General features: G+C 37.3%; 2 non-coding genes across 2 annotated transcripts; one reads left to right on the plus strand and one right to left on the minus strand.

Moving 5' to 3' along the window:
* Window positions 1–11,085: 11,085 nt before the first annotated feature.
* On the plus strand, window positions 11,086–11,192 carry LOC141715729 (small nucleolar RNA R71). The gene has a single exon (XR_012572481.1). It is a non-coding gene; the product is annotated as a small nucleolar RNA R71 (small nucleolar RNA).
* A 12,473-nt stretch (window positions 11,193–23,665) lies between these two features.
* On the minus strand, window positions 23,666–23,772 carry LOC141716078 (small nucleolar RNA R71). Its single transcript, XR_012572808.1, has one exon. It is a non-coding gene; the product is annotated as a small nucleolar RNA R71 (small nucleolar RNA).
* Between the last annotated feature and the right edge of the window lie 2,745 nt (window positions 23,773–26,517).

Here is a 26,517-nt window from a genome sequence, read left to right on the forward strand (position 1 = left end):
GTTCAGAATTACTTTCCTTCTCACAATTGATTCCAACTTCACTGGTACTTGTCTAATGATTCTATTCAACAACCACTTGTCTACTTTTTTCTATGCTTCGCTTACATTCACTGATCACTTGCTTTCTTTTTCTACACCTCGCTTACTCTGCTAGACATCATAAGTATCTATCAATATTCAATATCATATTATTATTATCTTCACATATACATCATAAGATTTCATCTAACCTTCGTTTCACCCAAATCCGATTTACGGATTTAAAGTTATGACTAAAACAGTCAAAAAATATACACATAGGCATATATCACATTAATCATATAGCACATAGCACATAGTATGCAAGGTAATCGATCAGAATAATTTTTCAAAGAAGATTCAGGGTTAAAATGATTTTTTTCTGGTATTTAATATGAATTTTTTAAACATTTTTCAGAATTAAAACGTGTCGTTGAATAATTTTAAAACAAATATCAAGGTTCGATTGCCCGAATCCGGCTTTAAAATCATTTTGTAATAATTATCGAGCCTTGAATACAATTTAAAATAATATTTTTAAAGCTCGAAACTATTTTTTAGAATTTTTAAATCAAAATAAATAATTAAATCTAATTAAATAATAAATTAAAATTAATTAATAATTAATTTAATCAATTAATCAATTAATATTAGAATTAATTGACAAATTAAATAATTAATTATAAATTAAAATTAATTAACTAATTAATTCCAATTTATTTTTGAATTAAAAATAGTTTTTGGAATTAAAATAATAATTTTTAGAATTTTTAATAATTAAAAATGAATTTCTGAAATTAAAATAAATAAAAAATATGATTTTTAAATAATTTTAAAACATAAATTCTAAATATGCAAATTCCGGAAACTTCAGGGACCAAACTGTATCTTTTCAAAACTTCAGGGACTAAACTGTAAAAATGACAACCCCGCCGTCGATTCTCCGGTGAATACGACTCCAGCCACCTCAGGCCACCAAACTCTCCAGAACTGATCTACTAGCTACCGGGAATTTGTACATCCAATCAAAACACAGAACCAATCCCAGATTTGGCCGTAAAAAGTCCAAGAAACTCGCCGTTTCCGGCGAGCTCTGTTTTCTCCGGTCTGGTCCATCCAGGAATCGTCTCTTGTTAACCTATACATGAATCAATTACAAATTCTACCAGGAACACAATGAAATCATTAAAATAATTGATAACCCTCTGGGCAAAAACACCCAAATTCAATTGAAAATATTCATAGTTCATATAAACCCTAATTCATAATTTCGAAAATCAAACATCAATTTCAACAAGTTATTGAATTCCAAATCAGTCATATAATATACCAAAATAACCAGGAAGAAACGATCTACAACATGCAAGCATCAAATCATACGAACAACATCTCGAACAAAAATTCATATTTTAATTCAAAATAATTCGAAAATAAATAAAAATATAAGAAATTAACCTTTAATTCTACAGTAATATGAAGCATATATTCTGAAAGTAGGTTTCAAGAGCTTTATTTTGGTTACTCGAGCTTCACAATCGGATATCGGTAACGCCTTCAAATTAGGGTTTGATTCTCAGAAACTATTATGAATATACGGTTTTTCTCTTAAAATTATATAATTTACTGACTGCAAATGATTTTCCGTACAAAATAAAATACGGTAAAGGCTATTTATACTTACGGAATATTGATACCCCGTTGGATCATACCAGATATAAAATATTACGTTTATTTGAGAAAACAGATCCAAATCGGTACCGGTTTTAGGATAATTATCCAAATCTATACATTTTGTAACTCAGACTTAGTCTCAGTGCTTTGGTTACACGTATTACGAGAAGACAGTATAATAGTTTAATAAAAAGATCATGTTTCTTGAAAGTACGGGTTTTATCGATTTACCGAAATGAATATTGTATTGAAAATTTTGTGTCGGGACCCGCTCGGGGAAAACCATACTCCGGATCGAAAAAGTCAAAACATGGAAAATGCTCGGAATATTGCAATTCGGTTAGGAAGGAGTTTTTCCGAGACTTCTTTTAGGGCTAAAACACGCGCTAATATTCACACAAGTATACGCGATCGCAAGTAATATAGAATAAATTCTAGTTCGTTCCCACAGTGATGGGTTTAGGTTAATTTCAATCAATGTATTTATACAACACTAGTATGGTTATTATCTAATGCTAAGATGAATAAAAAATTGAGATTGTTCAACTAAGATTAACTAAGAGATTATACTAAAGAACATAAACTAAGAAATTAAAGAGATTTGAATAATATATAACATAAATATGGGATTCTAACTTCATCAAATACTTCATTCAATAGCCTTTTCGTTCTTAACCTTAGCATGTAATGGTGATGACACTAATCAGATAACATGAAACTAATAAATGCCAACTTTCATTGTACGAATACCATACTACCAATCATCCACAAAAAAGATTGAAGCTGGATAGACACCAAATATATTGAGACCCTATATGTCTTTAGAATTTGACAACATAATAGTTTAATGTGCAAGTTATCTATCGTGATTACATAGGGCAAGTAAGATGGTTAAAATTACCTAGGAATCATGCATATCACATACATGAACCTATGCTAGCATGGCAAGTTCTAAACCCTTAAATTCACTTTCGCTTCATTAAAGATTAACACACTATCTTATAAGTTTGCGACGCTCACAAGACGAATAAGTACAACCAATGCTAGGTTATCATACAATCACCACACACTAAGGCATTGAAGCGAATTAATTAAAGAAATCCATAAATAAATCCGTTAGAACCCCACGATAACGATTAGCCCATAATCGGACTCATCATCAAAGTGCGTTCCGATGAAAACATGGTAGAATAAACGTAGTCTTTATAATGAATAAAACCAAGTACGAAAGAAGAGTATAGGTTCACGAATTAGAAAAATAGCATCCAAAGTTACAACTTAAAATAAAGAATCACAAGAATAAACAGGATCTTCTTCGCCTTGGTTGAATTGTGCAATACGGTCTTCTTACGCCTTCTCCTTAAGCTCTGGTACGTCTCTTATGAAAAACGAGCATAAGTTATGTATATATAGAAGCCCATGCGGAGTAGAAGTCGAACGGATCAAATTCCAGAAGAAACAGGATTTTACTTTCTCGATCTGGCGCGGCCGCGCACTTGACCAGCGCGGGCGCGCTGACATTTTGTCATCCTGGCACGGCCGTGCTCTATCACAGCGCGGGCGCGTCGTCTCTCTGGAGAAACTTTTGACTTCTTTCTTTTCCTGTTGGTTTAAGCTGGTCTTTCCACGAGCTTTTATTCTAGACATCATCCTAATACCAAATTAGCATCCAACCAATGCCAATTCACCTGTATTCCTAATAAATGCCTGAAATGCAAAAACACTACGAAAACACGTTAAAAACACTAACAACTTGAGTACAAAACATCAATCCAAAGCTTTACGGAGCGTAATAAAGTGTCATAAATGCCACTCAACATACCCCCAAACTTGAACCGATGTTTGTACTCAAGCAAGAAATAAAAATGCATGAATGCAAACTACATGAATGCAATCAAGCCCCACAAATCAATTTACAAGCCAGAAACGTGCATGTGTGCAAATGCTTACAGATATACTATCGCAACTAGATCAATAATCATGACTCACTAATCATCAAACAATCACAAGGTTATAAATTGAATAAAAGTTAGACTCAAAATAACTTATAACACTTCAATCCTTATATCCGAATTTTACATGGATTCACACTGTTATTCTCAACACAAAACAACATAAATATGCTTATTTGACCGTGCAATGAGTGAGGTCCACAAAAGACTTATACAATAATACCCATGTAGCGAGCGTTAGTTTAGTGGATCCCAGACTATAAAAAGCCTTAGGTCACTAAGCACAAAGTCCCTTAAGAACTTAATAACTCGAGTATTAAAGAGCCCATTCGTGATCAATTATGCATAAACACATTTTTTTTTTCTTGTTTTTTTACTTCTTTTTTTCCCTCTTTTTTCATAAATTTCTGAATGAGTGCATTTCGCTTCATCTCGTTCAACCCTAGACTACTTATATAAAATGAGCCGGCTACTAGCCATTTGACACCTAGCCACAACAACTAGCAATGAAATCCAATTTTTTTCAAATTTTAAATATCCATGTTATTTTATTATTAAGAGAATATCCTAAACTCTAACTATAAACAAGCGATTAAACTTCGACAAACAAATAAACCATGACCATGATCTAGCCCTCCAGCAATCCTATAAGACTTAGTGAAATACAATTGTCTCTAGCATGCAAATCAACTCGATAAGACTTAACATCACTAAACACGACATCACTACACTAGCATCAATATCACAAATTAATCGGAAAAATCATTTAAGGGATCATGTTATTATGCAAATGCATGAAACTATATGAACAAACTATCATAAAAACTACAAAAATTAAAAAAAACTACTACATAGCAAATATGCAACCATATGAACTAAACTAGCATGAATATGCAACTATATGTGGCTCACACAAAATACATAAATCCTTAACTACTACCCCCAAACTTAAAATATTCACTGTCCTCAGTGAAGGTAATAGCAAGGAATCAGGCATACCTACTCAGAACTAGGATCATCATCAACCTCTAGGGGTGGAGTGTCAGGAGTTTTTAGAGGTGGATAAATCGAGTCCTCACCGAATACTGGCCACTGAATGTCAACTCCCGTGGCTCTGAAAGTAGTCCCCAACACCTGGGTGAGGTCATGTGCAAAACTGCTATGAATGTCATACATCGCATCCATCCTCCTAGCTAAACGCATATACTGCATCGTACTAAAACCAGCACTGCCTTGTGCTTCCTCCTGCTGCTACTGCTACGATCTCGAAAGACCAGCCTCCTCTCCCAACTGAGCTCTCCAAGCTGCTCGACGAGCCTGCAAAATCCCACCAACATAAGTCTGATCCGCTGGCCTTCCACCTGGAAGATGGTCATAAGAATAACCAAGCCCTATAGGACCGAGCTTCCCACCATACCACTCTGTCATATTCAACAATATCGAACTATCAATCGGAGCACTAGGGAACTGCAGCTGCTCATGTGTAGGCCAACGAACGCCAACCGCCACACACAACTTCGTCAAAATGGACGCATAGGGTATCGAACCCATAGTACTCCCTCCCAAGAACCTCAGAATACCCTGTAGAATACCCCACAACAAATGCACTCTCCACAGTAATCTCATGCACGTGAGAAGATGACATGATATTAGCACAAATAAAAGAATTCCATGCACGTGCAAACCTGTTCATGCACAAAGCAGGGAACGTGGTATACTCATTTGTGCCCTTATTGAACTTCCAATGAGTCTCAGGCACACACAGGGTAGGAACAATCAAATCCAAGTTAAACTCCTCCGGAGTTTTCTCGTTCCAGTTCTCCTACTCCCCCTTCCTCTCGGGCTGTTCAATCACCCTACGAATCTCCTCAGTACTGTAGTCCACCGTCATCCCCCTCATCACCATGAAACCATTCTTCTCCGCCTTTGCATTAGCATAAAACTCACACACCACACTCATGGGCACAGCAGCGGGTATCTCGCAGAAAACAACCCAGCCCATCTCCAAGATAATCTCCAATAACTTACCATCTTTCCCCGATGGCAGAAAACCACGCTCCTTGGCTACGGGCTTCGAAAGTAGCCTCACATACTCCGCCTCAGCCTCCGGAGTTGAAAACCTAGGCCTCACACCTCCTGTACTCAAAGAATCGGTGGTGTTGCTGCTTACTTGAGTTCGCTCTCTTTTTGGTGCCATTGAGATTGAAAGAGTTTGAGAGAATAGAAGTTTATAAGAAAGATTGTGTGTTTGAGAGTTTTGAGAAGTAACGGAGAAGTTTGTGTATAACTGTGTGTATATATAGGAGATTGGGAGAGAATTAGTTATGGAAAAGGAGTGAGAATTGATTATGGGAATAATGGGTTTGATTTGGAGAGGGAAATTTGGGATGTGGAAGAGTAAAAATCGGGTGGGAATTGATTTTGTTTGAAAGACCCAAATTTTTCTCTTCGTTTTGCCTTATATTTTTTTCCAAAACAGGGACCCAGCGCGGGCGCGCGCCATCTCGGCGCGGGCATGCCCAGTTACTAGAAATACAGCACGACCGCCCATCTCCTCAGTGCGGGCACGCCGTGCTACTGTAGTTGGTCCTGGATTTTTTTGTTTTTCTGATTTTTTTATGTTTTTCTCTTTTATTTCTGCTTCCTCTACCTACTAATGTACAACAAACTTGGGTTGCATCCCAAGAAGCGCTTGGTTTACGTCGTTAACTTGACGTAGAATCTCGAGATCACATACATAATAAAATGGCACTAACCACCTCACGGTTTGCCGTATCCCCAAAGTAGTGCTTCAACCTCTAACCATTTACCTTAAATTCTTGGCCTGGATCATTCTCAAAAATCTCCAAAGCTCCATGCGGAAACACAATTTTGATTATGAAAGGCCCAGACCATCTCAACTTCAATTTTCCAGGAAAAAGACGGAGATGAGAATTAAATAACAGAACTTGCTGTCCCGGCACAAATGATTTGAGCACTAGACCGTATCGTGCCATCTCTTGACCTTCTCCTTGTACATTTTGTTGTTTTCAGAAGCTTGAAGCCGAAATTCGTCGAGTTCATTCAATTAAAGCATTCTCTTCTTACCAGCTGCATCTAAATCAAGGTTCAACTTCTTCAAAGCCCAATATGCTTTATGCTTGAGCTCCACAGGAAAATGACACCCCTTACCATAAACCAACTGAAATGGCGACATTCCCAACGGAGTCTTGTATGTTGTTTTAATGCCGAAACAGCTTCATCAAACTTCAAAGACCAATCCTTTCTTGATGGACCCACAACTTTCTCTAAAATATGCTTGATGTCCCTTTTTGACACCTCAACTTGACCCTCAGTCTGAGGATGGTAGGCTGTTGTAATGTGATGATTCATATTATACCTTTGCATCATGGCAGTGAACTTGCAATTGCAAAAATACGATCCCTCGTCACTGATTATGACTCTTGGAGTCCCAAATCATGTGAATATCTGTTTATGAAGAAAATTAAGCACTACCTTCCCATCATTTGTCAGCAAAGCCTTGACTTCAACCCATTTCAACATATAATCGACCACCAACAAGATATACTGGTTATTGCAAGATGAGACAAACGGTCCCATGAAGTCGATTCCCCAAACATCGAAGACCTCAACCTCGAGAAGCACATTAAGAGGCATTTCATCCCTCTTGGACATATTACCCACACGCTGGCATCGATCACACTTCAAAACAAAGTGATGCGCATCCTTAAATAATGTAGGCCAGAAGAATCCCGCTTGAAGGACACGAGTTGATGTCTTCTCTCCACCATAGTGGCCTCCATAAACAGTCGATTGACAGTCTCGCAAGATCCCCCATTTCATTGTACGGAATATATCTCCTAATGATTTGGTCAGCTCCTTGCCTAAATAGATATGGTTCATCCCACATGTACCACTTCACCTCATGAAGAAACTTCTTCCTTTGAGCGTATGACAAGTCTAGAGGCATGATATTACTCACAAGGTAGTTCACAATATCCGCGAACCACAGTTCTTCCTCTTGTACTCCAAATAGTTGATCATCGGGAAAAGACTCATTTATCAATGTCTTATTTTGTGAAGTTGCATTTCGACCTTCCAAACGAGATAGATGATCAACGACTTGATTCTCAGTAACTTTTCTGTCCTTGATCTCTAATTCAAGCTCCTGAAGCAAAAGAACCCAACTAATTAATCTAGGCTTCGAGTCCTTCTTCGAGACAAGATATCGAATTGCTGCGTGACCAGTGAAAACTGTCACCTTCGTCCCAAGCAAATAAGATCGAAACTTTTCAAAACCGTAGACAATAGCCAGAAGTTCTTTCACAGTAGTAGTATAATTCAGTTGAGCATTATTTAGGGTCTTACTAGAATAGTAAACCACATGAAATATGTTATTCTTTCTCTGCCCAAGAACTGCTCTAACTGCATAGTCACTTGCATCGCACATCATCTCAAAAGGTTCGTTCCAATCAGGTGCAGTTATGACAAGTTCCGTGATTAAACACTTCTTCAAGAACTCAAAAGCTGCTAGGAACTCGTCATCAAACTTGAACAGGACATCCTTTTCCAAAAGATTACACAAAGGTTTAGAAATTTTTGAGAAGTCCTTGATGAACCGCCTATAAAAAACCCGCATGACCAAGAAAGCTACGAATTCCCTTAACGGAAATTTGTAGAGGAAGATTTTCAATGACCCCCACTTTAGCTTTGTCCACCTCAAGACCCTTACTAGAGACCTTGTGACCAAGAATAATGCCTTGTCGCACCATAATGTGATATTTTTCCCAGTTGAGAACCAGATTGGTCTCAACTTACCTTTTAAGAACATCGCCAAGATTCTGCAAGCACTCATCAAATAAATCGCCAAACACAGAGAAATCATCCATAAAAAGCTCCACATTCTGACCAATCATGTCAGAGAAGATAACCATCATGCATCTCTAAAATGTGGTAGGTGCCCCACACAGACCAAAAGAAACTCTTTTAAAGGTGAAAGTACCAAATGGACAAGTAAAAGTTGTCTTTTCCTGATCTTCCGGAGCAATGAAAATCTTATAGCCCGAATAGCCATCCAGAAGACAGTAGTACTCATGCCCATCCAATATGTCAAGCATCTGATCAATAAACGGCAGAGAGACGTGATCATTTCTCGTGGTCATGTTCAGCTTCCTGTAATCCATGCAAACTCTTCACCCCGTGACTGTTCGAGTAGGAATGAGCTCATTCTTCTCATCAGCAACAACGGTGATACCTCCTTTTTTTGGTACACACTGAACTGGACTCACCCAAGAACTGTCAGAAATGGGATAGATGATCCCTGCATCTAGCCATTTGAGAATTTCCTTCTTCACAACTTATTTTATGATCGGATTTAGCCTTCTTTGTTGCTCAACAGTAGGCTTGCTATCTTCCTCTAGCAGAATTTTATGCATACAATAAGAAGGGTTGATTCCCTTAATATCTACTATCATTCATCCAATTACCGATTTGAATTATCTCAAAATTCTTAAGAGTTTTTCCTCATCACTACCTGAAAGGTCAGATGCAATAATAATAGGAAAAGTAGTTGCATCACCTAAAAAGCATACCTTAAATGTTCAGGAAATGATTTATTCTCAAGTGTAGGAGTTTCCTCAATAGATGGCTTGAGGCACCTGGGAGATTTGTTCAGCTCCTCCATTCCAAGAGATTCAAAAGGCATATCCATCTTCCTCTTCTAGGGAGAAGCATTCAGATATTGCAATTGCTCATCACCTTCATCATCTTCACTATCCGAATTCCCCAACAAGTCATTTTCTAAGGCATGAGACCTTAGCAATTGATCAAGTTCTGAAGTAACCACATAATCGACCAACTCCACCTTTAAGCACTCCTCATTTTTTGTAGGGAATTTCATGGTATTGAATATATTAAAAGTTACATACTGATCCATCACTCGCATGGTGAGCTCACCCTTCTGCACATTTATCAAGGTTCGGCCAGTAGCCAAGAACGATCTTCCCAAGATTATGGGAATCTTCTTAACCTCCTCGAAATCCAGAATTATAAAATCAGCAGGAAAGATGAGTTTATCCACCTTGACCAAAACATCCTCAACAATGCCTCACGGATATGTAATAGAATGATCAGCCAGCTGCGGAGTCATATAAGTAGGCTTTGGATCAGGTAAGTCCAACTTCTTGAAGATTGACAAAGGCATCAGATTGATGCTAGCTCCCAAGTCACATAAGCATTTGTCGAAGAACACCTTTCCAATGGTGCAAGGAATAGTGAAGCTTCCAGGATCTTTAAGCTTCAGAGGCAACTTCTATTGCAACACAGAACTGCATTACTCCATGAGAGTAACTGTCTCTAAGTCATCAAGCTTCACTTTTCAAGAAAGTATACCTTTTATAAACTTCGCATAACTAGGCATGTGTTCAAGAGCTTCAGCGAAAGGTATGTTAATATGAAGTTTCTTGAACACCTCCAGAAACTTCTCAAACTGCTTATCCAGATTTTTCTTCTGCAACCTCTTAGGAAAGGGAGGTGGAGGATAGATCTGTTTATCCCCTGTATTATCCTCAGGAGGAGTGTGTTCAATAATAGTCTTCCTTGGTTCCACTTCAGCTTCCTTTTGCACTTCTTCCTCAGCTACAGCTTATTCATCCAAAACTTGAGAGTGTTCAGGATTTGCAACCTTCCCAGACCTTAGTGTAATTGCCTTTACATGCTCCTTAACTTCTCTCTTTACTGGTACTTCAGTGTCACTAGGAAGTGTACCAGGTTGACGATTTCACAAGGCATTGGCAATTTATCCAATTTGATTTTCCAAGGTCTTAATAAAATCGCTTGGCTCTTGCACATGAGCCTCAACTCCTCCAATTCAGATTTTTCATTAGACTGTTGTAGCTGGAGTTGTTGCCTTGGTACATATTACGATTGTTGAAACCCAGGGGGGTTGTACTGCTTTGCTGGATACTATTGATAAGGCTGCTGAACTGCATTCTGAGTATTGCTCCAGCTAAAATTAGGATGATTGCGGTTGTTAGGATGATAGGTGGCTGGTACAGGTTGCTGCGACCTCTGAAAGTTGCTCACGAACTGAGCTGATTCACTAGAAATGGCACACTGATCAGTCTCATGGGCACCGGCACAAAGTTCACAAAAACTAGTGATTTGATTAACTCCATAATTAGACAGAGAATCCACCTTCATCGTCAAATCCTTAAGCTGAGCAGCTATAACAATAGCTACATCCAACTCCGGAATTCCTGCTACCTTACCCTGAGATAGTCTCTGAGTAGGATTCTGGTATTCATTAATAGCCATCAGTTCAATTAGTTCATAAGTTTCATCGTACCTTTTAGCCCACAAGGCTCATCATGATGCTGCATCAAGCATGGGTCTTGAAGTAGCACCCAAACCATTATAGAAATAGTTAATGATCATCCAGTCAGGCATCCCATGATGAGGACACTTCCTAAGCATTTTCTTATATCGATCCTAAGCCTGACATAAAGATTCTCCATATTGTTGAGCAAATTGAGTAAGTGCATTTCTGATTGCAGCTGTCTTCACCATAGAAAAGAATTTAATTAAGAAATTTTGAGCAAGATCCTCCCATTTGGTGATAGACCCTAGTGGTAGAGAATGTAACCAACACTTAGCTTTATCCCGCAGAGAGAATGGTTAAAGCCTCAACTTAATAGCATCTTCAGAAACTCCATTGAACTTGAAAGTGTCGCAGATCTCGATAAAGTCTCCGATGTGCATGTTGGGGTCTTCTGTCAGAGAACCCCCAAACTGAACTGAGTTTTGTATCATCTGAATTGTGCTCGACTTGATCTCAAAGGTATTGGCCGAGATGGCTGGTCGAACAATGCTAGACTGAATATCATTGATCTTCAGTTGAGAGTAGTCCATCAAAGCCTTTGGATTTGCATTTGGTTCTCCCATTGCAATAAAAACTTCTTCTTCTTTCTCAACTAAGATTTCTTCTTCAACTTTCTCCTCGACTACAACTTCTTCCGCAGCTTGATCCAGTGTTTTCTTACGAGACCGAGAACGCGTATGCATACACGCTCGCTAGAGTACCTGAAACACGACAAGGAATTAAGTAAGTAACAATGTCTGAGTCACTGAACTTTAATGACCAATGATGATAAAAACATAAACTAAAAATTAACACCGATATCCCCGGCAGCGGTGCCAAAAACTCGTTAGGGCTAAAACACGCGCTAATATTCATGCGTAATATAGAATAAATTCTAGTTCATTCCCACAAGGATAGGTTTAGGTTAATTTCAATCAATGTATTTATGCAACACTAGTATGATTATTATTCAATGCTAAGATGAATAAAAAATTGAGATTGTTCAACTAAGATTAACTAAGAGATTATACTAAAGAACATAAACTAAGAAATTAAAGAGATTTGAATAATATATAACATAAATATGAGATTCTAACTTCATTAAATACTTCATTCAATAGCCTTTTTGTTCTTAACCTTAGCATGTAATGGTGATGACACTAATCAGATAACATGAAACTGATAAACACCAACTTTTGTTGTACGAATACCATACTACCAATCATCCACAAAAGAGATAAAAGCTGGATAGACACCAATTATATTGAGACCCTATATGTCTATAGAATTTGACAACATAACAGTTCAATGCACAAATTATCTATCGTGAATATATAGGGCAAGTAAGATGGTTAAAATTACCTACGAATCATGCATATCACATACATGAACCTATGCTAGCATGGCAAGTTCTAAACCCTTAAATTCACTTTCACTTCATTAAAGATTAACACACTATCTTATAAGTTCGCGACGCTCACAAGACGAATAAGTACAACCAATGCTAGGTTATCATACAATCACCACACACTAAGGCATCGAAATGAATTAACTAAAGAAATCTATAAATAAATCCGTTAGAACCCCACGATAACGATTAGTCCATAATCGGACTCATCATCAACGTGGGTTTTGATGAAAACATGGTAGAATAAACGTAGACTTTATACTGAATAAAACCAAGTACGAAACAAGAGTATAGGTTCACGAAAAAGAAAACTAACATCCAAAGTTATGCCTTCCCCTTAAGCTCCGGTACGTCTCTTATGAAAAACAAGCATAAGTTATGTATATATAGCAGTCCATGCAGAGTAAAATTCCAACATATCAAAATTCCAAAAGAAACAGGATTTTACTTTCTTGACCTGGCGCGGCAGCGCGCTTGACTAGCGCGGGCACGCACGCTGACATTCTGCCATCCTGGCTGTAACGCCCTCCAGACCCGGAGTATAAGTCTGGGGGTTACTAGCTAACTCCAAACCTGTATAATCTGATTAATAAATAATAAAGAAATGAATCTAAACCCCTTTAATACTAACCAGGATCTTTTTAGGTTGAAGTATGAAAACAAGAACCACTACTACTTTATTACAAACCAAATTCAAAATCTTACAAACTCTCTTTATTTCAAACCATTGTCTAATCAGTTTTAAACTAAGTTCATCTTTTATTCAAACACACACACACACTAACTATCTACACTCCACCTGTTCGAGCAACTCAAAGCTTTCTTCCTGGATTGGGATCAACACCTTGGGTATGAGAGAATCTCGAGGCTTGACCCATTTCTTTACCACTCGAGTCCTGATGGGTTTCATATTCCTTCTTACCTAAAAACAATAAGGTGGATAACAACAAAAAGGGGTGAGCCAAAAATTGCTCAACAAGTCCGCAAAATATAAACAGTGTTAAAGCAATCTAAGTGAATCGATAACCTGGGTATATCTGTAAAGATATAACCCCGCAAGAGTAGAAAGAAGACCATTACTGGCGAGTACGAACGACTAAACTGGACACAAGTTCGCATCTATACCCTGCTGATCAGCCAGGATATAGCGCAGATATATATCCCACTATATAGATCCCGTCGGGCACTTAGGCACTACGGCCCATCTCAAGGATCTGGTTATGTCCCGGTCCTTAGGATTAAGTAAACTTAATCCCCAAAGTAATATTATCCAGTCCATGGAATAGCAACCGGAATAATCAGTATGCTTTGATATATTCTATTCACTAGAATACATCAATATTTGTGAGTAACAATAGGAATATGAACAAGGAATTCAAATGAAAAGAAGAAATTAAGAATCGAAATGTAATATGAACAAGAGAATCAAAAGAGTGCAAGCATGATAAGAATCTGAAGAAATATCACTATTCTGAAAATAGAATAGTGGAAAAACTTGCCTTCTGCGCGACTCACTGCAAATATGTCTCCTTCGTCTATCACCGACTCAACCTACCATACTGGCTTAGCTTCTGTTAGAGAAAGAGACTGGTTTAGTCATTTCGGACTTCAATTGTGTCTTGAACCGACTTCACATCGTTCCTATTGTCTACCCATGCGCTTATGACTGACTCGTATATTATATATTAACAAGCAAGACTCGATTAACCACATAATACACATAAGCACATAATCATTTTTATAGTTAAAATAATTTTTAGAATCAAAATCGACTCGCTGATTGCTCAACTTATAATTATCTGACTCGTTTCCTATTTTTCGGAATTTTTTGGACTCGTATCGGCACGCAATTCGACTGATAATCAAACAAATAACAAAGTCAACTAATTTCTAAAAGAAATTAGGCTTTAATATTATTTTTAATGAAAAGAATTCATTTTTCGGAGTCAAAGGGCTTTCGTTTTGTTTAAATCGGACTAACGGTTTAATTAATATTAATTAAACACGGATAAATGAATTTATTATTCAATATAAATAACTATTATTAATTTTTAAACCCTAAAATAATTTTTAAATAATTATTTAAGAAAAATCAGAATTAAAAATGATTTTTCTATAATTTTTGGAATTAAAATGAATATATTATGGTTTATTGAAAATTATTTGATTAATTAAAAAACTACTTAATCATTTTTAAATAATTAATAAATTATAAATAAATTATAAATAATTAATAAATAATTGAGAGAATAAAAAAATCTAATTTTTAGAAAATATTTCAGAATTATTTATAATATAAATCAATTAATTAAGTAATTAATTATTCAATTTATAAAATAAATAAAACTGATTTTAAAATAAAAATTAAAATAAAATAAAATAAAATAATTTTCCAAAAACAGTTTTACAAAAATGATTTTGGGGAAAAATGAATCAAAATCGGGTTCTGATTCGGGTTGGCAAGAACAGAAACGGGTCGCCGGCCGGTCTAAACTCCGGCGACGTGGCCCAGTTTCCGATGACCTTAATTCAGGCAGCCCTGGGGGTTATTCGATCCTGCTTTCATAGGTTTTTTATCCTTATACCTGCAGAAACTCAACCCCCATGGCTAAAAGTACAGACGATATTTGTATCATCTTCTCCGATGAAACTCGAAGAACGCCGGCGACAGTCACGGCGGTTTCCGGTGACCAGAACCCAGAACTCGACCAAACCAATTACAAAATACTCCTCACATCGTTATGATGCTAACCCAACCCACCAAAACGTCAAACAATAATTCCAGTGACCGGAAAATCAAAATCATCGCTTAAGGCTGGCGATTTTCCGGCGAACCTCAAACGTAAACCAAAATCAACGAAACCGGTCTCAGTCGATCACAAATTTCACGATCTACAACTCTATATCATTCAATTGAATCAAAATAGTCTCAAATTAAAAGACCCGAAATCAAATTAAAACCCTATCAATCGAACTACGATATATAGCTATCGTTCGTAAAATTAACTATTAGAAATCCAACATAAATCATCAAACAAAGCCATATCCAGCATCAATTTCAACAGATAACCCTAAAATCGAAAAGTACCAATTCTAGCATAAACCCTAGAATTACAAATTGAAAATCTAAACATCAGAACCTGAAATTGATTGAATAAACTGAAAGAACAACTCAAAACCATCGATTTGAGTACTTACATGATACGATTTGGTGTTCAGAAATGTTCAAAATCACTGATTGATTCCTGACCCGAATTCCGACCCGAATTGTTCTTCAGAGAATTACCAGAAAATTTGCAGAATTTTTATAATTAATTAATTATAATTAAATAATTATTAGGCTATTTATAGTAGCAAAAATTAATACTCCTAATAAAAATTAAGGCCCTACTTCTACACTTTTTAAAATTAATAAGCCCCTAATTTTATAATTTTTGAGTATTAAAATTTAATTTATAAATATTTTATATATTAAATATATATGCCAAAATTTCCCAAAAATTGTGAATAATGCAAAATACAAAGAAATGGTATAAATAAAAGTCCTGTAATTTTATAAAAATAAAAATGTGATTTTTGTGGGGTTTTTAACACCCAATGGGGCCTGGAAAAGTCATTTTTCGCAAAATGAGAAAATTTATAAAATGCCTGGATGTTCAGAATAATGCAATGGTAAAAGTCGTTTGATGAAAAATAAGGACGATTATTTTATTTGAAATACCTGCTTTTAATTCATGGTTCGGGTCGTAAAACTTTTGAAATGAAAGCTATGAATGCAAAATAAAATATCTTAAAAATACCGGAACGACACAGAATGCACATAATACATAGCAATTAGGGTTTGACAGATAATTTCACATAAATGACACATTAACACACATAATTTATTATAAATATGATATAATACAGACGTAAATTTCCCAAACGTTACATCCTTCCCTCCTTAATAGGATTTTATCCTCAGAATCTTACTATGAAAACAAATGAGGATATTTTTCTAACATTTCACTCTCAAGTTCCCAGGTTGATTCTTCAACCATAGGGTTTCTCCACAATACTCGCACTAAAGATACAGACTTATTTCTCAACACTTTCTCTCGCCGATCTAAAATTCTTATCGGTTGTTCTACAAAAGACAAATCAGGTTGGATATCTACTGGTTCATATTCTATTACATGCCTAGAATCAGGATTATATCGCTTAAGCATTGACGCGTGAAACACATTGTGAATATGTTGCATATGAGACGGTAAAGCTAATTCGTATGTAACTTTTCCCACTTTCTTCAAAATTTCAAATGGTCCGACGTATCGTGGCTTCAATTACCCTTGTTGCCAAATCTGGTCAATCCTTTCCATGGCGATATTTTGAGTAATACGCATTCTCCTTCCTGGTAGTCCATATCCTTCCTTGCTTGATCTGCATATTTGTGTTGCCTATTTTGTGCTGCATCCAATCGTTGTCGAATAAGTTCTATCTTTTCTTTAGTCTGTTGGATTAATTCTGGACCCAAAATCTTGCGTTCTCCAACTTCATCCCAATATATTGGTGATCCGCATTTTCTTCCATATAACGCTTCATATGGTGGCATTCCAATGCTTGCGTGATAGCTGTTGTTGTAAGAAAATTCAACCAAAGGTATATGCTCAACCCAACTGCCTTCGAAATCAATCGCACAAACTCGTAGCATTTCTTCAATTATTTGGATAGTTCTTTCACTTTTCTCATCGGTTTGCGGATGATAAGCGGTACTCATGTTTAATTTAGTTCCAAGACATTCTTGAAATTGTCTCCAAAATCTTGAATTGAAACGGGGATCTCGATCAAATACGATAGATATTGGAACTCCATGTCGCATCATAATTTCCTTGAGATACAAATGCACTAGCTTGTCGAGCGAAAATCTTTCATTAATCGGTAGAAAATATGCCGAGTTTGTTAGTCTGTCAATGATTACCCATATCACATCATGATTGGCTTTAGTCCTTGGAAGTCCTCCCAAAAAATCCATCGCTAGATGTTCCCATTTCCATTCTGGAATATCTAATGGTTGTAGTAGTCCACTCGGACGTTGATGTTCCGTTTTAACTCACTGGCATGTAAAATATTTACTTACCCATTATGCTATCTCCTTCTTCATGTTCGGCCACCAAAAGTTTTCCTTCAGATCGTGGTACATTTTTGTACTTCCTGGATGAATGGAGTATTTCGAACTGTGTGCATCTCGCAATATTTCTTCTTTTAGTTCTCTCAAGTTAAGGATCCAGATTCTTGATGCAAAGCGTAGGATATCTTCATTATCCTTCTGGGTTATGATTTCTTTTACTGTTAAGTCGTTATCTTGACTCATCACTTCTTCTTGACAGCGGCGAATCTTCTCTAGCAACTCCGGTTGAAAAATAATAGCGTAGATAGCTTCAGTAGATTCATTGGGAACACGAATTTTGATTTCCAATTTGTCAAATTCCTTAGTTAATTCTTCGCATGAAGTTAACAAATTCAATCTTTCTTTCCAGCTTAGCACATCTGCCATAACATTTGCTTTCCCTGGATGATAACTGATCGTAACATCGTAATCTTTAATCAATTCCAGCCATCGACGTTGTCTCATGTTCATTTCCTTTTGCGTAAAGATATACTTCAGACTTTTATGATCTGTGTAGATTTCACATTTCTCACCATAGAGATAGTGTCTCCAAAGTTTCAATACAAATACGATCGCTGCTAATTCCAGGCCATGCATAGGATACTCCTGTTCATGAGGTTTTAGCTGTCTTGAAGCATATGCAATGACTTTATCGTGCTACATCAACACACATCCTAATCCGCGATATGAAGCATCTTGTAAATAACAAAATTTCCATGCTTGTCTGGTAATATGAGTACCAGTGCGGTTACTAATCGATTCTTCAGCTCTTGGAAGCTTTCTTCACATTTGTCATCCCATACGAACTTTTCACTTTTTCGAGTTAACTTGGTCAATGACGTTGCTATCTTCGCAAAATCTTTGACAAACCTTCTATAATATCCTGCTAATCCCAAGAAACTTCGAACATCCGTCGGTGTCTTTGGCCTTTCATAACTCAACACAGCTTCAATCTTCGCTGGATCAACTTGAATGCCTTCACTACTGATGATGTGCCCTAGAAATTGTACTTCTTTCAACCAGAATTCACATTTTGAGAATTTCGCGTACAGTTGCTCTTTCCTCAGAATTTCCAAAGCAATCCTTAAGTGCTCAGCATGCTCTTCTTCCGTCTTTGAGTAAATCAAGATGTCATCAATAAATACGATCACGAATTTATCCAAGTATTTCTTGAATACCTTGTTCATCAGATCCATGAATGTTGCTGGCATGTTGGTCAAACCGAATGCCATTACCAGAAACTCGTAATGTTCATATCTCGTACGAAATGCAGTCTTGGGAATATCTTCAGCTTTAATCTTCAATTGATGATGGCCCGATCGCAAATCTATCTTCAAAAACCATGCGGCTCCTTTTAACTTATCGAACAAATTGTCGATTCTCGGTAAAGGATCCTTATTCTTGATAGTGAGCTTATTCAATTCCCGATAGTCAATGCATAGTCGCATGATGCCATCTTTCTTCTTCTCGAACAATACCGGTGCTCCCCACGGAGATACACTGGGTCTTATAATGCCTCGGTCTAGAAGATCTTGCAGTTGCATTGACAATTCCTTCATATCGACTGGAGCCATTCGATATGGAGCTTTCGAAACTGGTGCGGTACCTGGTGCTAAATCAATCGTAAATTCAATTTCCCGATCTGACGGTAACTCTGGAAGCTCGTCTGGAAAGACGTCTGGAAATTCACATACAACTGGAATGTCTTTTATTTTAGGACTTCCCTTCTCAGTATCTAACATGTAATAACCCCAAAAATTTTGGACTTTTTGTAACCCTTATGAATAGTGATTTTGCTGATTATGTTGAATAAGAAACCTTTTCATGCCACACTATGTAGGGGTTCTTTTATTGATATTCTGCGATCTTATTAGTACTCTATATGGTATATAAGTGTATGTAAAGATCGTTAGAATCCAAATTCGAACACTTTGATTTTTCCCGAAAACCCACCAGATACGGAAAGAATTGAGTATAAGGTAACATGATTAAAAGGATTTAAATTCAAGGATTATAAGAGAGGATCATAAAAGGAATATAAAATATTGAGAAAGGTTTAGGGGAACCCAAGTAATAAGATCCCGGGTATGATCCCTCAAACAATAAACGAGAACGAAAGTTAAGTGAACCGTATAACAGATAAGCAGTCATTAGCCAAGTAATTAGGGGTTAATCAAAGAGGTTAGTGGATGATGATGTCATCACACCACAAGGAGAAGACATGTGGCAATTGGATGACATAAGAAAGATGACATAAGCATGACAAAAAGAAGTGTGTTGTTGGGTGATTCTTGGCCATGCAAAAGTTACCATGGTAAATCTTAAAAATTAGCCAAGCCATAAAAAGGAACAAAACAAATATCATAACACAAACTTGGAGTTGACTTTCCCTTTCAAGAACATCAAGCTCTCGGCTCTTCATATTTTAAAAGAGGAGAAAATCCAAAACCAAGATCCAAGCCTTGTTAAATTGTGAGGTAATTATCCAAGGTTCCTTATACTTAGATATAGCTCTCTTATGAATCTAAGCTTCCATTTCCTTCACAATCTCTTTCAATAAATCATTGAAGAAGAGAGTGAATAGTGTTTTCAAGAACTTGAAACTTTTGATCTTGTGTTTTTGTTTAGATATAGCTTTGGTAAGGATTTTCAAATGTTATTTCAAGCTCCTTAGTTACTTCTACTCACCAAGGAAGGTATAATCTCTTACCATAGCCTTATTATTGAATATTAGAGCTTGTTATGATTGGTATAGTCCATGGAAAGTATGATTCTTGTATATTTAGGGTTTGGTTGGATTTGTAATGAGTTTGAGTTGTAAATCTTGGATTATTGGTTAATGAACTTAAGTATAGCTTTTAGTTCATGTTTGGGGGTAGTATAAATTGGAAAATCTTGAGATTTTGGGACTGATGTAGTGAAGTATGGATGGAGTTTGGTTGTAATATTGATTGTGGGTTGATTTGTGGATTTATTGGAGTAGTTTAAAATTTGGTAATCGCGTAAACATAGCTGTCGTAATGCCCGATTTACCTTAGACTGTTTTTGTTCTTAACTTCACGACCCGTGAACTCACTGTTAGATTCTGACCATTTCCATGTTTAGATAGTTCATGTTACGAGCTTCGTTTTGATATGTGATTCGCTTGAATCCGATGTACGGTTTAGGAGAAACGACCGTTTTAAGTAACGGCATTTCACGAACGAACCATTACCCCTCGCCTTACTTTGAAACCTTGGTTAAGGCCCTTAAATGACTAATTGGAGTATGAAACAATTATGTAAAGTGGATTAGGCAGTTGGTAGAGTACTCGCGAAATAATTGCCTTAAAATTCTTAATGGTTAATTTATTAAAAATGGTGGAGTCGAGGGTACTCGAGCGACTTAAGTGAATCGTTAAGCGCAAAAGTGAACGTTAGAGTCTAATTGGTTAAAGTCTAGATTCTTAAGCGACTTTGGTTTAATTCCAACTTATATGGTGTTTATAGGGGACCCTTAGTATAGGGGACCCAAAAGTGAACATTTTCTAAACAGGGAGTCGATGTTCCCGAGTATAATATATATATATATATATATTTATATATATATAGATATAGTTTTCAAAACTATTAATTGAATAAGGTTTATTCGATAGTTTTATTTTATAAATGAATATTATTTTTGAATATTCATTCGAGAACTTATGACTCCGCTTATTTTATTTAATTAATATTATTTTGAATATTCATTCGAGGGCTTATGACTCCGCTTATTTTATTAAATGAATATTATTTTTGAATATTCATTCGAGGACTTATTATTTTATTAAATAATATTCTTTATTTCTTAAAGAATAATGTTTTGATAATTTCCAAGTATTCGGAAAATAATTGATACTATCAAATCATTCTTACTTTAAATATTTTCCAGAGATTATTTTCAAACTGTATCAAAACTATTTTTGGAAGGTTAGAGCGGATCCCAAAACTCGTTTTCAAATTTAAGATCTTCCTTTCGAAGGGTGATAAGTGGCATTTTATACCACTTAGAACATCTTAAAATGGCTTAAATTGGTGCCTTGAAATCAAGTATTTTGTGTATTTGATGCGTTTTTCTAGTGTTTATGCATTTCAGGGTATTAGTTGCATTTCGGAGGAGTAATCATCAAGAATAAGCCTTGGCATGTGTTCACCATTATGAGAGGAAAGAAATGGGCAGATTACGGTGAAGAAACGGAGCAAACTCAGGAATTTTCCAGAAGGGTCCTGAGCGCCCGCTCAGCAATGCTGAGCGGCCGCGCAGAAAGCTGAGCGCCCGCTCAGCTATGCTGAGCGGCCGCACAGGGTCGGGAAAAATAACAATTTATTTTAGGACTTCTACTTCTGTTTGGCTTCCACTTCTATGTAATCTGAGTTTTATGGGACTATTATATAAGTAGATTTAGAGACGTTTTCACGAGAGAGGATCGTGGTATTACGCAAGGAGCGAAGGAGATAAGGAAGAAGACCGTTTTAGTACACAGCAACGAAGAGGAAGCATATTTTCTTGTGATTCTTGTTTCGTTGTAACGTTGGATGCTAGTTTTCTTACTTTGAACCTATTTACTCTTGTGACGTACTCTGATTTAATATAATTAGTTTAGTTATTATTTTCTTGTGTTTGTTTATCATGATTTCATATGAACCCATGATGACGATAAGTGCTATTATGGGCTAATCGTGATCGTGGGGCTGCAACGGATTTACTATAGAATTCTTTAGTTAATTGTTTAATACTTTAGTGTGTGATGATTGTATGATATCTAGTATTGGTTGTGCGTATTCGTCTTATGTGCATCGCGAACATATAAGATAGGGTGTTAATCTCTTGTGAAGCGATGGTGGATCTTGAGGTTTATAACTTGCCATGCTAGCATAGGTTCATGTATGATATGCATGATTAGTGGGTAACTCTAACAGTTTTATTTGCCCTGTGTAATCAAAAGGAATAACTTGTGCTTAAATCGTTGTGTTGTCAATTTCTGTAGACATATACGAACTCAACATAATTGATGACTATTCAACTTCTATCTTAATTGTGGATGTTTGGTAGAATGGTATTAGTACAATGAAAGTTGGCTTTTATCAGTTTCGTGTTATTCGATTAATATCATCACTGTCACATGCTAAAGGTAATAACAATAGCTATTGAAGGAAGTAGTAATGAAGTTGTGATCTCATGAGTGTTTTAATATTGTTAAATTGAAGTATTAATTAAGTGATTAATTAAGTAGTTAATTGTAGTTAATGTTTAGTCAACAATTCTAAGTGTTAGTGTCTTAACATTGAGAAGTAATCGTACATTGGTGAGTGAGTTTAATTAGACAATAAATTAGTCTGAGTCTCTGTGGGAACGAACTAGAAAGTATTCTATATTACTTGCGAACGCGTATACTTGCGTGAATATTAGCGCGTGTTTTCGCCCTAACAAGTTTTTGGCGCCGCTTCCGGGGACTCGGCGTATTTGTTTAGTTTATGTACTTACCATCATTGGTCATTAGGACTCAGTGATTAGGACGTAGTAGTTACTTATTGTTTCCGGTTGTGTTTCAGGTACTTTAGCGAGCGTTTATGCAAACTCGTTCTCGTACTCGCAAGAGGACTTTAGACATAGCTGAGGAGACAGACGAAGTTCTTGATATTCTGGAGAAGTTAGATTTTGAAGATTCGGATTCAGGAACTGAGCGGAAAGAACCAGTAAACATGGTTGATCGTATTATTCAGGCTGATCCAGCTCTTATGGATTTTTCTCGGCCAAAAATTGATGACATTCAGTCAAGCATTCTTCATCCGGCTATTCAAGCTAACACCTTTGAAATCAAGCCGGGCACTATTCAGATGGTGCAGAATTCTGTTTCTTTTGGAGGAGCTGCGACTGAAGACCCCAACATGCACATAAGGAATTTTGTCGAGATCTGCAGCACTTTTAAGTATAATGGCGTGACTGATGAGGCTATCAAGCTGAGGCTTTTCCCATTCTCACTGAGGGACAAAGCTAAGGACTGGTTACATTCTGAACCAGTTGGGTCCATCACTACGTGGCAAGATCTTGCGTAAAAGTTTCTGGTGAAGTTTTATCCGATGGCAAAGACTGCTGCTATGAGGAGTGCTCTTACTCAGTTTGCGCAGCAACCTACAAGATCTATGTGAGAAGCTTGGGAACGCTACAAGGAAATGTTGAGAAATTGTCCACATCATGGAATGCCTGATTGGATGGTGATCACTGCTTTCTATAATGGTTTGGGGGCCCAATCTCGGCCCATGCTCGATGCAGCTGGAGGCGCCTTATGGGCTAAAAGCTATACTGAGGCTTATAATCTTATCGAGACTATGGATGCAAATGAGCATCAAAACCCAACTCAGAGGATGATGTCTGGTAAGGTAGCAGGTATTCTGGAAGTTGATGCAGCCACCGCTATTACAGCACAGCTTTAAGCACTGTCAATGAAGGTTGATTCTCTGGCCACATATGGAGTTAATCAAATAGCTATGGTTTGTGAGCTTTGTGCAGGTTCTCATGCTATAGATCAGTGTTCTCTTGTCAATGAATCTGTTCAGTATGTGAATAATTATCAGCGACAACAGCAGCCTGTGCCAGCTACCTATCATCCTAATAACAGAAATTATCCAAATTTCAGCTGGGGGAATAATCAGAATGCTATTTAACCACCATATGAGCAAGGTGTGAGTAAACAGTTTAACCCACCTGGATTCCAGCAACCACATCAGTATGCTCAAAGGCAATCATATCCTCAATAGGGAAGTGCAGCTGCACCTATTAGTGCTGATTTTGAGGAACTTAAGCTGTTATGCAAGAGTCAGGTGGTTTCTATCAAGACCTTGGAAAATCAAATCGGTCAATTAGCCAATGCAGTGCTCAATCGTCAACCTGGCACTCTTCCCAGTGACACAGAAGTACCAGGCAGGAAGGAAGTTAAAGAGCAAGTCAAGGCTATTACCTTAAGGTCTGGAAAAGTTGTTGATGCTGAAAAGGCAAAAGAAGGAGAAGCTGAAATTAGAGATGAAGAAGCTAAGCAAAAGGAGAAAGCGGCGGAACCAAGGAAGACTACTGTTGAACACACCCTTCCTGAGGGTAATACAGGGGAGAAACAGCTCTATCCTCCACCAACTTTTCCTAAGAGATTGCAGCAACAAAAGCTGGATAGACAGTTCGGTAAGTTTCTGGAGGTGTTCAAGAAACTTCACATCAATATACCTTTCGCTGAGACTCTGGAGCAAATGCCTAGTTATGCGAAGTTTATGAAGAGTATTCTTTCAAGGAAGGTGAAACTGGATAACCTTGAGACCGTTGCTCTCACGGAAGAATGCAATGCTGTTCTGCAGCAAAAGTTACCGCCAAAACTGAAAGATCCAGGTAGCTTCACCATTCCTTGCACCATTGGCAAGTTGACTTTTGACAAGTGCCTTTGTGATTTGGGAGCAAGCATCAATCTGATGCCGTTGTCGATCTTTAAAAAGTTGGATTTGCCTGATCCAAAATCCACATACATGTCTCTACAATTGGCTGATCATTCCATTACTTACCCAAGGGGCATAGTGGAGGATGTGCTAGTAAAGGTGGATAAGCTCTTCTTTCCTGCAGATTTTGTTATTCTGGATTTTGAGGAAGATAAGAAGATTCCCATAATCTTGGGAAGACCTTTCTTGGCTACTGGCCGTACCTTGATAGATGTGCAAAAAGGTGAACTTACTATGCGGGTACAAGATCAGGATGTGACCTTCAACGTATTCAAGGCAATGAAATTCCCTACAGAAGATGAGGAGTGCTTAAAAGTGGATGTGATTGATTCTGCGGTTACTTCGGAACTCGATCGCATGCTAATGTCTGATGCATTGGAAAAGGCCTTAGTGGGGGATTTTGACAGCGATAATGAAGATGGCAACGAGCAATTACAATATCTGAACGCTTCTCCCTGGAAGCGAAAGCTGGACATGCCGTTTGAATCTCTTGGTACTTCTGACCTCAAGAATGCTGAAGGAAAGCTCAAACCATCACTAGAGGAAGCACCTACCTTGGAGCTCAAGCCATTACCTGAACACTTGAGGTATGCTTTTTTAGGTGATGCATCTACTTTACCTGTTATTATTGCATCTGACCTTTCAGGTAGTGAGGAAGACAAGCTCTTAAGGATTTTGAGGGAATTCAAATCGGCTATTGGATGGACCATAGAAGACATCAAGGGGATCAGCCCTTCATATTGTATGCATAAAATTCTGCTAGAGGAAGGTAGTAAGCCGACTGTGGAACATCAGCGCAGACTGAATCCTATCATGAAGGAGGTGGTGAAGAAAGAAATTCTGAAATGGCTGGATGCATGCATCATTTATCCTATTTCTGACAGTTCGTGGGTGAGCCCCGTACAATATGTACCTAAGAAAGGAGGTATCACTGTGGTAGCAAATGAGAAGAATGAGCTCATCCCCACTCGAACAGTTACTGGATGGAGAGTATGCATGGATTATCGAAAGTTGAACAAAGCCACGAGGAAGGATCACTTTCCACTTCCGTTCATTGATCAGATGCTTGACAGGTTGGCTGGTCACGAGTATTTTTGTCTTCTGGATGGCTATTCAGGGTATAATCAGATTTGTATTGCACCAGAGGATTAGGAAAAGACTACCTTCACTTGTCCATTTGGCACGTTTGCTTTTCGCAGAGTTTCGTTTGGGTTATGTGGCGCCCCGGCCACTTTTCAGAGATGTATGATGGCTATATTCTCTGACATGATTGGAAATAATGTCGAGGTGTTCATGGATGACTTCTCCGTCTTTGGACATTCGTATGATGAATGTTTGAATAATCTTCGCGCCGTACTCAAAAGGTGCGTGGAAACTAATTTGGTCCTAAATTGGGAGAAATGTCATTTTATGGTGCGTGAAGGCATTATTCTTGGGCATAAAGTCTCTAGCAAGGGTCTGGAGGTGGA

This window comes from Apium graveolens, chromosome 3 (genome assembly GCF_009905375.1).
Source record: "Apium graveolens cultivar Ventura chromosome 3, ASM990537v1, whole genome shotgun sequence".
Taxonomy (NCBI): Eukaryota; Viridiplantae; Streptophyta; class Magnoliopsida; order Apiales; family Apiaceae; genus Apium; species Apium graveolens.